Source organism: Tiliqua scincoides, chromosome 5, assembly GCF_035046505.1.
Source record: "Tiliqua scincoides isolate rTilSci1 chromosome 5, rTilSci1.hap2, whole genome shotgun sequence".
Classification (NCBI taxonomy): Eukaryota; Metazoa; Chordata; class Lepidosauria; order Squamata; family Scincidae; genus Tiliqua; species Tiliqua scincoides.
This window is the reverse complement of record NC_089825.1, coordinates 92,310,545-92,328,713: the sequence shown is the minus strand read 5'-3', so window position 1 is coordinate 92,328,713 and position 18,169 is coordinate 92,310,545.

The window sequence follows — 18,169 nt, the reverse complement described above, 5'->3', positions numbered from 1 at the left end:
GATGTCAACATCACACGATATCATTACATTGTGAGATCACCGCCCCAGGCACCACGGACTCTAGCGACACCACTGCCTGGAGTATATCCCATAGAAATCAGTGGGACTTACTTCTGAGGAAACATGCATAAGGTTGCGCTGTTAGTCCTTCAGAAAGCAGTAAATGTTGAGAATTCACCTTCTTCTGCTGCTGCTTCCTTCCAAGGGGGCAAGTCATTGCTCCTCAGCCGGATCTCATGTTCCATCCTCAGGGCCAGCCTGATTGTTGGGTGGAGTGAGGCAGCCGTGTCCAAGTGGCAGTTTTGGGAATACCGCTAATGGGCAGCAAATGGCAAATTATGTATATTTCTGCATATTTACTCAGAAGCAATTTCTACTATGTTCAATAGGGCTTATTCCCAGATAAGTGTTGCACAGGGCTGCAACCTTCATTTATCATTATACAACAGGTTTACCACCATGTAGGGAGAACTGTTTGGCTTTTCTGCTTCCTGGCACCAAAATATTCCATAACAGAATCTCCTCGTAATTCAGATCAGATCGCACGCGCATGATTCTTCCCTTTGATCCCTGTACAAACAAAATTGCCTTCCAATTCAACTCGGCCATTTTCAAAATCCATTCTCACATTCACAATTGCAAACAGAGCACCAGCCTTCTTCCAACGCAATCCAGCTGACTGCAAAATCACTGCAAAGATTTCCTCCATTGAGTCCGGTGGTGCTAGCCAACCAGCGTCTCTCACTTCCTCAAAGGAGAGGTTCAGAAAAGTCAGTCTCTTCTAAGTCCTTTCCTGTGGTCAAGCTGAGATATTGGTGAGAGACAGGAAAGTTAAGTGGTTCTCAAAGTCTTAACCCAAGGCATATCTTTCAATCCAGAGATGCATTGGGAAACGGGAGAGAAAGGACTCCCTTCCTGATCAATACTCTCCCAGCCATATTTATTTGTCTTAATATATGTATATATCATTTTCAGTTCCATTGGTCTTAAGTGCTGGGTAGAGCAAGTCTCAGGGGGAAATTTACACTCAATCAATGGTAGCACTTTCAGCTAGCCTAGTACATGTACTACAGCATGGAGAATCTAGAGCAAAACCACTCAGAATGCCAGATGCAGGGGAGTGACACCAGGATGCAGGTATCTTGTTGTCTTGTGAGCTCTCTGAGGCCTTTGGTGAGCTGCTGTGAGATACAGGAAGCTGAATTAGATGGGCCTCTGGCCTGATCCAGCAGGGCTCTTCTTATGTTCATTTGTTCCCTCCTGTTGGGCTGCATGGCAGCTGCATCAGTGCTGGGAAGCTGGGTAGGATTGGACCCTAAAGCAGCAAAAACAACCAAGAATCTTGCCTTGAAGACTAATACGATTATTGTAGCATATGCTTTTGGGGTCTATGAGAAGCAAGAAGACTGTAGTCCTCAAAAACTTGTGCTATACTAAATTTCTCCAACTGCAAAGTGCCAACAAGTCTCCTTGTTATAAGCGGCAAAGTCCAAGATGTGCCTAAGTAAATCGAAACTGTAAGTAATGTGTGCGAGTGGCAAATGCTGTTTAAATTATTCTGTGTCTGAAAAAGCAGAGCAGCACAATTACGTACACGAGAAAATGGTGATCGTGGCATATTGCAAGTCAGGCTATCACATGATTAAAGAATTTTTAGTTGATTTATTGGCTATGAATTCTAGTTGATTAATCTATCAAGTCGATTTGCATAGGGTAAAAAGAACATGAATCTGGACTAAGCACCATTGGAACTAATGGAAGTTAATGTCAGAGTCACAACTAACTTGACTGAGGTTGCATTCTTAGGCACACTTACCTGGGAGTAAGTCCCACTTAATTCAATGAGATTTACTTCAGAGTAAACATGCACAGGATTGGGCTGTCATTGATTTCAGTGGTGCTTGGTAAGGATTCACATTTTTGGGACACAACCCAACAGATCTGAAGCAGAAAGCATGGCTCTTTTTTGTTTTAGATGATGCATAGATGTATCATAGCAGGCACCTTCTTAAAAAGAGATATCTCTGTTGTGAGGGAAGAGTGGGAATGCCCCTTTTAAGATGGTGCTTTCCATCTATAGTTTTGATAAGAACTTGCAGTTGCGTACCTGCCATAGGGCAAAAACCCCAGGCACCAGCCACTAGGACCCGTGGAAGCCTCTCTGAGACTCCCGATGGGGGGCAGAAACTGAATTGGGTGGAAGTTGCTCCACCCAACTCCGTGAGCCTCTGGTGAGTGGGGGGACAGATTTCTGCGGGGGGGGGCAGCGACAGCCTGCAGGGGGGCCATCACGGAGCTTTGCCCCAAGCACAGGGCTGCGGAGGTTCGCAGCTGAGAACTTGTGTTACAAATAATATCAATTTCTTTTTTTTCAGCACTCTGCTATCTGATTTTTAGGAGGACTTACGAGTCCATCCATTTTAGGAGAAAAATCCATTACGGGATACAAGCCATGATGTGTATGCGCAACCTCCTGATTTTAGAAATAGGTTATGTCAGAATGCCAGATGAAAGGGAGGGCACCAGGATGCAGGTCTCTTGTTATCTGGTGTGCTCCCTGGGGCATTTGGTGGGCCGCTGTGAGATACAGGAAGCTGGACTAGATGGGCCTATGGCCTGATCCAGTGGGGCTGTTCTTATGTTCTTATGAGTCAAAAGTTTTGACTCAATTGCTCTAACCCGGCGTATCTCAACTATTGGTACTCATTCCAGTGGTGGTATTTGAGGTGGTGTCTGATGGTATTCAGGAGACCCCCAGACCCCTGCCAGCAAGACCAGCAATCTGACATGGCAAGGAGCAGTAGGAGACTCAGTTCGGTGGGCAGAGCTCCAGCATGCTTTTTTCGCCTGCTTGATAAAGCCCTCCCATCTGCCCTGAGCCTTTTACCGTTGTTTGTCACATTGCACCTGGCCTTGCCAATCCAGCAAGAACATCATTGCCAGTTACTTCCGGTGGTACTTCCAACAAATGGACCGTGCAATGTGGTATGGCGGGGGACAAATGTTGAGAAACGCGGATCTAACAAATTAATTTGTTAAATTATGCAGTGGTGCAAACTGCAAATAAAGATTAGAAGGTAGCAACAAGTACATGGATACTATTTTATCTTCTCCCATGAGAATTTTAATTACAAGGTAACTGCAGGATGTGTCAGAGTGTTAACAATGTTGCACCAGCAGTGGGTGTAGATTGCAACCGTGGTGTGCAGGTCATTGACGTATCAACACCATGCTACTGTGTGCGATAGTTGCAGCGAATCATGTTCCAAATGCTTTTTCCCCCCTTTGTGGAGGTTCTGTGTCTTTAACAGCTGCATGATAGGTAGAACTGCAACAGGTAAAGCTTTCCCCAGGTCAGAAATGAAACAACGGGGAAACTGCAGCTATCAAAGCCTGCCAAAAAAAATGAAGCTGGCAGCTAAGAATAAATCTCTGTCATAAATCATGTGAAATTATTGTATAACTTTTGTGTATGACTGTGTAGCAACTGCCACGTAAGTTACAAGTGTAATTAGCTATCAGATTTACACAACCATAGTAACTGTAAGGCAGGTGGCTCAGATCTGCAACCTGTTTACTCCATATCAGAGTCAAACCGAACGTGACTTTAACTGCGTCATTGTCCTTGCTTTTCTCCTGTGAATATCGTATATGGGAGGCCCAATCCTGATCAGGACAATGGTAGGGAGTATGGGGCTTTAGCCCTTCCCTTTGCCACAGTCCCCATCTGGATTGGACCCTCCCCACTTATACTATTTGCCCTATAAAAAAACAAAAAACAAATCCTATGTCCACTTTCCAGGGAGTAGACTCCACTGAACCCAATAAACCAAGTAAACACGGACAGGATCAGGTTGTAAACCTAATGGCAATCCTCCAGACTAGGTGGACTGTAAATTGCATTCTGATTGTGCTTAGATACATGGTAACTATAACCATGGAAACTGGCAACTGTATGGACTATTCTATAAGTAAGAATTAGTGTGTAGTGATTTCAGGGAAAGCTAGAAAGTTTAAACTGAGCAATAACTACATGCAATGGCTCCATTTCATGGCATCTAGTCAGCCAATAATATTTTTAAACAGGACCTTACAGTGCCTCCTTTTGGCAACAAGCCTTCAGATGTTCTTCATATGTGAAATCTTCTCTTCCACATTTTGGAAACTTTAAGGATTCAAGTGGAGTCTCCTTCTCTTCCCCACTGTGGGCACCATAATACATTTCAGTGACAGTGTCTACTCCATTGGACCATGCTACTACCCCATATTGGGGATGTAGGGATGCTTTTTGCCTCCATGTGGAGCCACTCCTTACAAGGATGATTGCCCAACAAGTGCACTTCAGGTGTTGATGCTTCCAAGCTGTTCAAAAGCTCCATCCGCTTACAGCTTGGAGTTGACTTGGACCTCAGCTTCTCCAGGTATTTCACAAGGAAAATCATGTTCTATCTTCCCAAGCAAAGCCTGGTGGAGCCCCTTGTCTCTGGATATTTGCACAAAGCTTTGACATTTCTGAGTTCGAGATATTGCTGGTTTGCTTTGCTCAGTGTGTTTTTTTAAAAAAAACAACAACTCTGCCATTTCTCAGTATGGCTACCATTTTTCTTCCTGAAGTCATTGCCAGTTGCTTTCACAGAAGATGGCTGAATCAGTTTGGGTTTTTCCTTCACATGGCTGTTCCATGACACCTTCCCTTTGGAACCAAAATCAGAATGGAAATACCCTTCCCAGGCACCAGTGCAGGTGGGACTTTTGCACAGGGTCTGCCAGAACCAAGTCAAAAAATGCACCATCATCTTAAAACTATGACCATCCTGGCCAATCAGGGAAAGGGGGCACTTGCCCTGTTCCTGTGTGACCCTTCTTGTTTACTATTGGGACCCCCTGTCTGAATGCCTTCCTCTGAAATTGAGGTTCCTGGACTTCCCCTTATCTGAATAAAACAGTAAGACCACATAATGACTTTTCATGATTCGGGCTTTTTTTTTTTTTTTTTTTAACTATCATGCTTCCTCATGTGGTCTTATGCAAGCTGTCTCAACCATGAGACATGATTTGAACCTAGTAGGAAAAGGATTGTCAGTTCTGGATTTCAACCTTGCCAAAGATGGTTTGTTTACAGAACACTGCCCTTGCTTTTCCTTATTAGAGAGGGCAACCTCTCTTTCTCCTATTCTGTATAACTGCTGCCCTGTTGACATCTTGCATTGCATTGTGAAGAGAAAGGCCTTGCAGCCTATTTATCTACATTAAAGATTCTTGTTATTTATTGAGAAGGAAATGGAGGGTGAAGATGGAGTTTTCTGTGCCTTTCCACACCTGGGATTCAGACTATATTCTGTCACCAAAACCCTGAAGGGTGCATGAGGTGACATGGCATTTGATTAGCTCAAGAGCTACCCAGAATGACCTGCCCAGCCCTCCACCCATCATTTCCCTTGCCTTCTCTCAAGGCATAAGGTCTGTAGCATCCCTGTCTTGGAGGCCCGGTCATCCGCTCTGCCTCTCGCTGAGATGGCAAGGTTTAAATATAGGCTGTCAGAATAAGCTTGGATTCCAACAAGGCGCAGGCCACAAAAAAAATTGGCTGGACAAGCAAGACCTTAGGGCAGTGGGGTGTTTTTTAAAAAAGGCATCGACATGGGCTGGCATTTGGAGAGAGCGGAAAGTGAGGGTGCCCCCTTGTGGAATCCAGTTACTTGGATGCAATATTGGCAAGAGATTATCCTGGATTAATTCCTGGAATGGGTTGAGAGGGGAAGATTGCATTTGGCTAAAGTCAGTGAGGCTTGGCCAGCACACAGAAAAAGATTTTGTCAACGGGTTTGAAACTCTGCATGACTTACAGCCCAATCCGGAGCTGCCCAGAGCATGGGGCTGCCGCAGCACCAAAAATGACTGCTGCAGCATCCTGAATGCAACCGGGCAGCCGCTGGCAGCTCCTAGGGGAAAGGGATGTTTGTCCCCTTTCCCCGGGTAAGGAAAGTAACCCCGCAATGAGGCTAGTCGATTCTGCGGTAGCTCTGGAACTGCTGCAGAATCAAAGAGATCCATGTCAGACCATGCAGAACACCTCCTCCCTTGTTCCCCCATGCCTCCACCTACTTCTCCGCCACCCCGCAGTTTAGGCAACCGCCAAGTGGCAGAGCACCGGCTTTCCACTGGTGCTAGCCCAGTACAAACTCGCACTGGGCTAGCTCTGGTGCTGGGCCGGTGCTAAGCCTTGCAAACGTGTCTTGCGGCACGTTTGCGACAGTGCGTGCTGGCAGTAAATTGGTGCACAAAGCTCAGGATTGGGCTCAAAATCCCCAGCTGCATTCCCCGAAAATTCAAACCTTTTTGAACTTTGAATCAAAATTGAATTAAACCTGATTCAAACCAGTGAGAACAGATTTAACCAGTGTGCCATGACACATTTGTGTGCCATAAACAGTCTGCATGTGTGTTGTGAGAGTCTGGGGGAAGGTCATTTATTAGTAGGGCCATTACTGGGTAGACCTGGGATATGGACTGAGGGGACATTAGTTTTTGGTGTCACCCAGTATGGCTCACACACACACACCCCCGCACCTCTAGTGACACCACTGCCACAGTAGTTACTGTAAAAAAAAACCTGACGAGGTGCACAAGGAAGGAACCATTTTTTTCAGGGGAGAGAGAAGGGGAAAGGTTAAACAGTAAAAGCATATCTCATGTTGAACACTGGGGTTAAAGTCCAACCCTCCCTGCATCTAAAGCAGCATGCCAAATAGTGCTGCCCCCATCAAGTGGGGCATGCTGGGCCAATGGTGCCTCCTTACTCAGCAGCTTGTCACCTTCCAACACTCCAGACCACCCACCCCCTCCATGCTTCCTCTTCTGCTCCACTCTCACTTCCTTTTGGGATTCAGGGAGTGGGAAGAGGGGTGGCAGGGATGGACAGGAGGAGAGAGGCAGCTGGTGTCCCCTGCTAATCTCCTTCTTGAGACAGTGGCCCCTGTTGACCTCATGGATGGAATGGGACAGTCCTCGGTTAGAGGTGGGCTTTTCTGGGTCCAGAAAGTTTTGTCCAGTATGCTTTGCATTAGAACTAAGGATGGCCCTAAGGAAAAGTAAGTAAGGATGCAGACATATCTAGCATGGAGGTGGGTAGGCCTAAGACAACAGGGTCACTGTTGGCCTTGGGGGCAGTTCTGGGATGCCTCACACCCCTCCCCATGCCTTGTGCTAATTTTGAGTTTGGGGAATCACACGTGGCCCCCTGTCACCTGAGGCCAAACTTGTGTCTCCAGCATAAACAGGCTGCAACTCTAGGCACCTAAAAATAACTGTCCTGGAACATGAGCTAGGGAGAGAATTGGGGTTTACCTACTCCTTGGCCTCAAAGTGGGAAAAGCCCAGAGTGGTAAAGGAACACCAGCTCTCTGGGGGAGGGGGTAAGCTCTTGCTAATAACCCAAGGAACTGAGCCACCTCCTCATCCAAGAAGAAGTGTTCCTGGGCCACTTGAGGCTGTGTTGAAGAGGGCAGCATTTGGCCAGTGCAGGTTATTTTGCCAAGTGGTCTTCCTGCCCCACTTTATAAACAAATCAAGAGTCTCCCTTAGTTCAGAAAATACTGGAAGGGGAGGTGGCATCTCTAAGAATCTAACTTCTTGTTTCCCTTTTTGTACACCAGAGCGCAGGGACTACAAAGGGACAGGCCTACAAAATTGAGGGTCAGAAAAGTTTTTCCCAAACTTTATGGTGGTTTGATATGAATTTGGGGTGCTGATTCCAAAAATGGCACCCGTTTTGCCCTATCACGTCTAGTTTTGGAGATATAGTATAGCCTCATTAGTGAATGGTCCAAGCAGCTTCCTCATGAGGAAACCATGGTGTAGGCTCCCGCATGAGGAAGCTGCTTGAACCATTCACTAATGAGGCTGTACTATATCTCCAAAACTAGACTTGATAGGGCAAAATGGATGCCATTTTTGGAATCAGCACCCCAAATATACCCAGGAATTGGTGTAACGTTTAAGGAAGCAAAATGTGTGTTGGCCTGTGTAATTGGCCAACCTTACAACATGTACGTCTTTGGGGTACCCTGATGAAAATTAATATTCATACAAGTTCATGCACATGCAAACGTGCCAAGGACCCCACCCCCCCACCCCCTCAGGAATATATTACAGTTCCCTGTAGCTGTTCTCTGTTCCTGCCATTCTAAAATCCATTAGGGCTCATGCAGCCAAGAAACCAACCACTGTGACTCTCCTTCATTCACAAACAGGGTTCTTATGCTCCTCCTGTCTTTTTTTTCTATCTGGTATCAGTGCCTAGCAGTGACTGAAATTCACAGGTGAGGTTTTCCCGTTATGGATTTAGAGCCTAATCCTATTCCAGTGCCGTTGCGGCCATGCCAGTAGGGTGTACACTGCATCCTATGGTGGGGTGGCAGTCACAGTGGCCTCCTCAAGGTATGGAAATATTTGTTCCCTTACCTTGGGGCTACATTGCAGCTGCACCAGTGCTGGAAAGTTGGATAGAATTGGGTCCTTAATGCTTGGAAAACGACACCCTTTGAATTTTTGACTGTTGCTCTACTCATAAATGTACAGAATAAGATTTGCTATGTATGAATATGGATATGACTGTATGGAGTGCAAGGTTATTCCCAAATCTTGCTTTTTAGCCTTTTCCTCCTTGAATGATCTCCTGAGACCAAACGTCTGTTCCAGAATATCCAGAATTTTGGTCCCTGGCTTGTCATAGTCATCCCTCATTTTGATCTTTTCTAGGAAGCCTGGCTGTGGAACAGCATCTCCCCCATCCCCACTAAAAATATCTTTTATGTTTAGTTCTATTAATCCTATTCTCCTGGACAAACATGTCCTGGGCTGGGAAAGATACTGCCAGCGTCCCAAATCCCTTTGGGGCCTAAAGCAGGAGAGGATGAGGCCAACTGCAAGATCATTTCACCAGTGCCATTGTACTGCTAATCCTGGCTAATCCTGGCATTGTCCATCAACCTCAGATGCACCCCTACCAGGTGGGAGAGTGAAAGTATGTTGATACAGGAATTCTGCCATCATGACGGAATAGGGTTGCTATTTCCCGTCCTTGAAAGGATGGCTGTACCTTTAAAAGATGCACAGAAAGGAAAGTTCTCCAGGTGCAGCTTTTGTTGCTGTTATTGTGACTCTGGCCATAGTTTGGTGTTAGAACAGATGGTTTGCCCCTGGAAGATCCCAGTTCAGTCCCCCAGTGCTGGTACCAATTTTTGCCTGAGATACTGAAGAGCAGTGATGTGCAGTCAGGGATGGCCTCACCAACAAATAAAAAAAGCCCAAGGACCTAACAAGTAAAAAGAAAAAGTTCCTTGCCTATCTACTCTGCTCATTTCTTCTCCAGCAAAGCAGCACACACACCCATTACAATATGCAAGAAAGCAATCAACAGCTGATCTGCTGCAGTCATGGCTGGCTTCCAATAAAAAAAAAATTGTTAGGATGTCTATGTCAGCAAGCTCTGGAGAGGCAGCAGGAGGAGTTGCCTCAGTTCTGTTTTTAAAAAGTCATGAAAAAGGCAGGGAGCTTGCGCAATGGGCTGGCACTCTAAAGCAGGGGTGTCCAAAGTTTTTGGCAGGAGGGCCACATCAGCTCTCTGACATTGTGTCCAGGGCGGGGGGGGGGGATAATTAATTTGCATTTAAGATTTGAATAAATTTACATAAGTTTACATAAATGAATATATTAAAGATTAACTTATATGAATGAATGAAGGTCTTGCAATAGCTCAGTGCCTATAAAAAGGCTTTGCACAAAGTAAGGCTGGCCTTTCCTTTGCTGCTGCATCACAGACGTGAAACAGCAAACAGTGGAGGGAACCCTCATCTCACAGTTCACGCAAGAGGTCGAACAGTCGCCCTCACACTGAGAGCAGTTGCATCTGGCCAGTGTGGGCTCCAACAAATCTCCAGAGGGCCAGAGGCTCATTGGAGACTGGGGGCTCCCTGAGGGTCACATTGAGAGGCCTCGAGGGCCACAAGTGGCCCCAGGGCCGGGATTTGGGCACCCCTGCTCTAAAGCATAAGGACAGGCAACTTTACAGTTGCCTCAGAGGTTGCATCACTGAGCTCTCCCTAGCTCCAAGTAGGGGGAGTGTGTGTATGTGAGTGTGTTTTTCAAGGAAGGTACTGAGAGAGATAGAGCTTAAGGGGGGAGGAAGGTGGAAAATGACGGGGTATTCATGTGGTGATGCCTCCCCAGGCCTGGATCTCACCACACATCACTGCTAGACAGTCCTGGCTAATACATCCTAGTCTATACATCAGCACTCTGGACAGTACTTCAGAAAATGACTTCCTTTCCTACTAGTGTTGCACATTTGCTGCACCTCTGTTTCAGGTATATGGAAACACCTTGAATTTTTTCTGCAAGCTTTTAACACTTTTGGGAGGTTCCCTGAAACCATTGCAAAAATATACCATTGGCGGTTGTGCGGAAACACACCATTGGTAGAATATGGGTAAGTCCTCCACCTGGCACCCTCCTCCATCCAGGGCAGATGTCCCCACTTGTCACACCACAGATATGCCACTGCAAAGGGAAGAGGGAGGGAGGATGTTAGGTAGGGACACACCTCCACAGGTCAAAGAGGACAAGAGTAAAGGTTTGAGACAGGTAGCCTCTGAGTCACCTGCCTCTTGGACAATACACAGCCACTTAGGCTGCAATCCTAACCTCATTTTCCTGGGAGTAAGTCCCACTGAACACAATACAGCTTACTTCTGAGTAGACCTGGTTAGGATTATGCCCTTAGGGCACAATCCTAACCCCTTATGTCAGTACTTTCCAGCACTGGCATAGCGGTGCCAATGGGACATGTGCTGCTTCCTGCAGTTGGATGTCACTCACGGAGTCTTCCTCAAAGTAAGGGAATGTTTATTCCCTTACCTCAGAGCTGCATTGCCCTTACATCAGTGCTGGAAAGCACTGAACATAAGAACATCAGAACAGCCCCACTGGATCAGGCCATAGGCCCATCTAGTCCAGCTTCCTGTATCTCACAGCGGCCCACCAAATGCCCCAGGGAGCACACCAGACAACAAGAAGACCTGCAAGGCCTCCTGGGAATTGTAGTTAAGAACATAAGAACAGCCCCACTGGATCAGGCCATAGGCCCATCTAGTCCAGCTTCCTGTATCTCACAGCGGCCCACCAAATGCCCCAGGGAGCACACCAGACAACAAGAAGACCTGCAAGGCCTCCTGGGAATTGTAGTTAAGAACAGCCCCACTGGATCAGGCAATAGGCCCATCTAGTCCAGCTTCCTATATCTCACAGCGGCCCACCAAATGCCCCAGGGAGCACACCAGATAACAAGATAAGGGGTTAGGATTGCGCCCTTAGTGTCCCACAGGTGGCATTGTAACTACTTTCCAAAATAAAGCAGTCAAGAAGGTGCAGATGAAGGCGCCTCCCCACCAGTTCATTGTCTGAAGCAACAACCTCATTCAACCTTGGAACTAGTAGAAGAGTTACTCTGAGAAATCTGTTCTGCCACACTCCACAGAGAGGCCTGAGTTACTAACTCAGGTTAACACATTTGACTAACACGTTTGTTATAGCACAAGCGTCACTGTCCACATCATGCCCCTGATGAAGAAAAGTATCCTGTCTACAAAAGTTCATACTGCAGTAAACAAGCACAAGTAGCAGATTGTATGTTAAACACAAGTAGCTTCTGAATCATCTGCCTCTTGGGACAATATACTGCCCCCTAGAGTCCTGAAGTGTCCTTCAGGTACCACCAGGAATCTTTTGTTGATTTTTGTAATGGCCATAGGTTTTGACATAAAGCATCCTGAGAACTTTGATTCTGAGAAGGCTCCATGTTAAAAGGCATCCCCACAACACTATGATTTTCACAGTTCTGTGTGAACCACTGCAGTTTGTATGAACCATAAACTAGTGTTAAATAGGATGGCACCTGTCAAGTGTAGAGCAAGCATTTCCTGATCAATAAATAGTGTGATGTAGTATAGGCAGAGGTGACAGGGTGTCACAGATAGTGTTGGACTTGCACTTGGGAGACCTGAGTTCAAATCCTCATGAATCTGGCCAATTACCTTGTGCCGATCACTATCTCTGAGTTAGATAACCACCCTGTTCTGAGGATAAAATGAGGTCTGCCCACTCCCATCCCCATTACATCACTGTCAGTTCTTTGGAAGAACAGTGAGATTCAAATGTAAACAGCAATAGTTAACTATAATATATAGGTGCGAATAATACATATGGAAATATTGACACTTTCAGCCTCAACACATTACTTTTTCTCAGCCTCAGTTTCCCCTTCTGGCTATCCTGAAAGCCACCCCCATGACCCATAAAACCTGTCCCCAGATTCCACAGGCAGGGAAACTGGGCTGCTGTTATTCAGTTGGAAAAAGAAAAGACTCTTCACATGCTCAGAGGCATACTTCAGGTACAGAGAGAACCAACAGCCCCAGTTAACACATGATAATTGAAGAATCATATCTTAGATTCTAAACAGGCTCGTGAAATAGATTCTGGAGCCCAGAAACCATACATAAGCCATAATTTAATCTCTCTAGATATACAAAGAAGTCTTTTTGATCTCACCTTTCTTTCACTGTTTTTAGGTTCTGTATTTGGTGAGAGCTTGCCTTATTTTTGCACATCTTATTATGGGGAGATATCTGCTGCCTATGACTCTTCTGGGCAAAGATCTTTCAGCAGTAACCAACCATGCCCATTAAAAAAAAAAATTGTTCTTTACAATCACTCCCAGCTATATGAGCTTCATTTCCCCACATCTGCTGCATCTGGTTTTTACTGGCCAGAATGCAATTTCCGCTCATAAAAAAAAAAAGCAACCCTACTATTCCAGCAGCCGCTTCAAACCCTTCTAGTTAGGCAGACAATTGACACCTCCCTGCAGAAAAGAGGGGCCCACAGAAGGGCTTCACTTGGAAAGAGATATCCTGGCCAATGTTCACGTTGATAGGGAAGAGTGGAATCTGACAACCAGAGTTGAAGACAAGGCTAAAAGAAGATGCATTGGGCTTCCCCATGGTGGCATTTAAGGTTAGGAGCTCACATGTAATAAACATAGCAGCAAGAAAAGGCAGGGCCACTGGGAGACGAGAGTCCACAAGGGGACAGTGAACATGACAAAAACAGCAGTGGTTCCATATTGTCATGCAGTCCTATGGTACATCAAGAGGTGGGCAGGCTTTCTGGGTGAGAACCCAGCAACCCTACTTATCAAAAGCCATGCACACTTGTGAAAATTTTTTGCTCTGTCCAGCTGCGTCCACACTGTGGTAACTACCGCCAAAGTGCTTCAGATTCAGTTTGAGAACCGTAATGTTCCCACAGATGGGCAAGCATCAAAGCGATGCAGGCCAATTAGGAAAGCCAGTTAGGAAAGCTTTTGAATGATGCAGAACTCTTCTTCAGGCAGGCAACAGGACAGTCCTGTGCAATCCGGAAGCTGGCAGACCTACTTGTTGGACTCAGTTGTTTGAATGTAAAGCAGACTCTGGAGCATTTGAGATCGCATCTATCTGTTTTAAGATAAAACATTATTATTATTAACAGTATTTATATACCGCTTTTCAAGGAAAAGTTCACAAAGCAGTTTACAGAGGAAAATCAAATGGCTCCCTGTTCCAAAAGGGCTGACAATCTACAAAGATACAAAAGAACACCAGCAGACAGCCACTAGAAAAGACACTGCTGGGGTGAGGAGGTCCGGTTACTCTCCCCCTGTTAAATAAAAGAGGGGCACCCACTTTAAATGATTTTTAAATGTCATGATTTTGCAAGCCTGGTTTTTTTTTTTTTAGGAAAAAGCTGGTGGGAGGTTGGGAACAGAACTCACATTCTTTTCACAGAGGAAGCCAGTTGTTCTGGCCCCCAGAAGCTCATTGTTCCAGAACCCACTCCAGTTCTAGAGTACCCAAGGATCTTCTCTTCTAGATCTAGCTCTCTGGTTTATTTTTGATCTTTTTAATTGGGATTAACTGTGAGTCAGAAGCAAGGGTTTTTTTTGTTTTTGCTTTTTTTTCTTCCTTCTGAAACCATCTGCCCAGCATCTGGAGAAACCGAGAATGTAGGATAGCTGGGCAATAGTATGAAGACACATCTGGCTGAAGGTGGGGAAGGGGCAGGCAGAGGAGATTCCCTCCTCTGAGTAGCAAGACATCTGTTCACTCCTTGTATATCTCATAGAGGGGAGGAGGGAGCACTATGTCTGTATAATGGGTTGGAAGGAATTGAGAAAAATGAAGTGCAGCAAAGTTAGACAGCATCTACATGTGCTCTCGCTCTTCCTTTTTCTCTGCTGCCCTCTGCAGGATACAGCCTCACACTGCTCCATTTATTTTATTGCACAACCTCCCCGTTTTGTAGGATTGGACAGGGTGGCATGGGGTCAGCCAGATCAGGTACTGCCTATGGTCTAAGTACAGCCATCAGAAAGCCTACTCTGCTGGGCTGATAGATAGCCCCTCTGTACCAATGGCAGCGCCTAATGTGCTATTGGGGGGGGGGTAGGCAAGGGGTGCCATGGGCATGGTCCAATGCAGGGCTTTATCCCAGGGGCCCTGGTGCTGGCACTGAGAATATAATATTACTGTATACAAAAAGACATGCTAGGGACTTTCCAGTCAGTTACTTTTCCATGCACACCTGTTACTTAGCTATTGTAGAGGATCTAGACCTTTTTCTTCCAACTAGCATTATTCCAGGGAAACTGGATAATTCCAACACTCAAACCAGAGTATTTTGTTATTGAAAGAAAGACATGACCCCCCCCCCAGCTTTTGTGACCATTGCTGTTGTGAATATTGTGCATAATGTTGTTGGAACACATTACAGGTATGTATTGGATAGTGTCTGTGCCATCACTAATGGCATACTTGCCTATCCGAAATTCACACTGTTGGGTTTTGGTTTTTTTTTACTTTAATTTGGCAGCTTACTTTCTGTCTTTTATTCTTTTTTCCTCAGGGGCTATGAGGTGGGATTCCCTGCTGTGTTGTTACAACATGTTGATATTAGATTTACAGGGGGAGGGGGAATTCAGCCAGGCTTACCTTCATTCTGCAGTCTCCCACTCCCCTGCCATCCTAGGCACCCTCTTGATTTCTTTATTCCATCATTGCACTTTCCCACTGTGCTTCATCCAGCACTGGTGTGTTCAAGCAGTTGGATATATAACACAACAATAAAAAAGCAATTGAAAACAGCAAAGTGGATGTTTCTACAGCAAAATTACTACTTGTGTTATTGGAAGGATTAATGAACATGAGAAAGTAAAACCAAAGTTTCAGAATGTCACTCCTTAAATCATGTTTCTCAAACCGTGGGTCAGGACACACTAGGTGGGTCACAAGCCAATTTCAAGTGGGTCCCCATTCATTTCAATATTTTATTTTTAATATAGTAGACTTGATGCTACCATGGAATGTGACTGCATTTGGGTAAATGTTACAGACCTGTACTTTTAACAAGCTACTATATATATTCTTTTAACAATGACAGTAAATAGGTCTTACTCCTTGGTAAATGTTGGTAGAATTGCAGCCTAGGACTGTAAAAAAATTTTCCTGCTTGATGACGGTCCTGACAGAATCTCATTCTAAAAAGGGGGTCGCAGTGCTAAATGTATGAGAAACACTGCCTTAAATCATCTCTAAAAACTTTCTTTAATAATGCCAGAAGACCCTTGCAAATCAATGATTGCCTTACAATATAATAGTAAGGATATGGCATCTATACTCTACTGCAGTGATTTACAACCTTTTTTCATCTCATGGACAAGGCACTAAAATTGTCAAGGCGCACCATCCATTTTTTGACAACTGACAAGGCACACCACACTGCCAGTAGGGGGCTCACACTCCCCAATGGCCCTATTAATAAACGACCCTCCCCCAAACCCCCATAGCACACCTGTGGGCCATTCACGGCACACCCATGTGTCTCAGCACACTGGTTGAAAATCGCAGATCTATCTGTTTGTTGAGGGCAAGAAAGAAACACAGTCTGAGGATGCCTTTCCTTCAAGTGATCACAGGGGAGAGGAAAGAGGGATGGTAGCAGTAGGTGTGAGTGACCTGTCTGGAGGGCACTTCCCCCAGTGCTGCCTACATGTTAACAGTTTTTAAAGACATGGGACAAGCACCTAGAAATGAAACTCACAGCACAACCCTATGCATGTCTACTCAGAAATAAGTGCTATTGTGTTCAGTGAGATTTACTTGCAGGAAAATGTGCATGGGATTGCAGCCCCAGTTCAGCAACTGTCTGCAGGCCCAGCTTCTCTATAAAGATGACCAAAGGCCTTGAGGCACCGTTAGCTGGTTTGTTTCGTGGCATAAGCTGCTGTGCCTGCTTTGACGCTTGCTCACCTCTGGTGAAGTGAGCTGCAGCAGCCCACAAAAGTCTAAACCACAATGCATCTGTTAATCTTTAAGGTGCCACACAAGACCCTTTGTAGTTTTCTGCTGCCACAGATGAAGGTGGCAGCCTCTCTCTATGAGATCACTTCCCAAACAGGAACTGTGTCTCTTGCAAACAAACTGCCGAGAAGAGACTTTGTTTCCACAGTCCATTAGGCAAAAAAGAAACACACAATGAAATTTCAACACGTCACAGCGCTAAAGCGATTTACATCATCAAACGCCCACGTGATCTATTGCATATAAAAAAGGCAGCTTTAGAATTGGTGATAGAATGAATCAACAAAGCCCCTAGCCCTGCAAAGGCATAATCCATCCAATTAGAATGAATTCTAGTGACCATATCAAACATGGTAATATTCTTGCACATCTCTCATTCATTTCGCCAGAGAGTGTGCAACCTGTCTTTTGGGCAGTGTAAGAAACCCCTTGAGAGTTTTGGCTGCCCTTTCCTGTGCATTTTTCTGGACACATACAGACAAAAGCTGGAAACGGAGAGATGGGATCCCCTCTAGAATCCGCCACTTGAAAATATCACTCTTAGGGCCAGATCATCCACAGTACTGCTGGAGGAAGTCACTACCTTCACCCACTGCTTCTCATATAGGACATAAAAAGCTGCTTTAAACTGAAACCAACCATTGGTTCACCTGCCTACATCAAAAGAAGGGAAGTGTGATCATTAGAAGCAGGGGAGGCGGAGCATCACCTGACCCTTGTTACCTTGCCCCCCCCCCCTCCAAAGGACCTGACAAATTTTTTAAAAGTCAAGTCCAGAGGCCTTCTGACACTTCCAGAAGGCCTTTTAAAGGTACTTCCTTTTGGGGGGGGGAACCCCAGAAGTACCTTTCTAATGCCTTTTGGAGGCCTGAGTGCTGGAGAGGCCATGCATGGCCTCTTTGGTCCCCAGAACACCTCCAGATGCAACCAGAGGAGTCATGTCACTTGTGGGTCATGGGGCACCATGACATTGGTGCCTCACTGGCACAAGAAGTCACAGCATATCTTTGGATAGAGGCTTTCAAAGCTGTTTCCCAACCCTACCGGGAGATGCCAAGACTTGAAACTGGGACCTTTTAGGAGCAAAGCATGTGTTCTACAGAAATGAAATCTCCGTTCACACGTCCTCTCCTCCACACCTCTCCTCTCCTCCACACGTCCTCTTCTGTTCTCTTCCCTACTTCTCAATGGTGTATCGGTAAATTTTAAAGTTCAGGAGCTTGTCATGATAAAACACCGCATAGCAAAACCCCATTTATAATAACAACAAACAACCAGCTTTCTCTTTCTTCACTTGAACACTCTTTCTTTCTTTCTTTCTTTCTTTCTTTCTTTCTTTCTTTCTTTCTTTCTTTCTTTCTTTCTTTCTTTCTTTCTTTCTTTCTTTCTTTCTTTCTTTCTTTCTTTCTTTCTTCTAGGTAAAGTTGCATAGGACTATATTTTTAATGTAACATGAGCCACACATATGTTTCAGGCAGTCTTTGGAAAAGACAGTGGCCTAGTCCTAGACATTGATTTCATCCCCTAGGCAAATTTCTCAGTTTGCTTCCTGCTGAGTCAGATGCTTCTTCTTGGTTAAGGTCCTTTTGAAAAAGTTTTGAAAGGCAGTACCTAAGTGCTTTTGCTGATGACATCGCCACTGTTGCTGTGGGTGGAGTCCTGGAGCGCAACCCTGTCTTTTTCTTTTATAATCTGGGGAGCAGGAGAAGGAG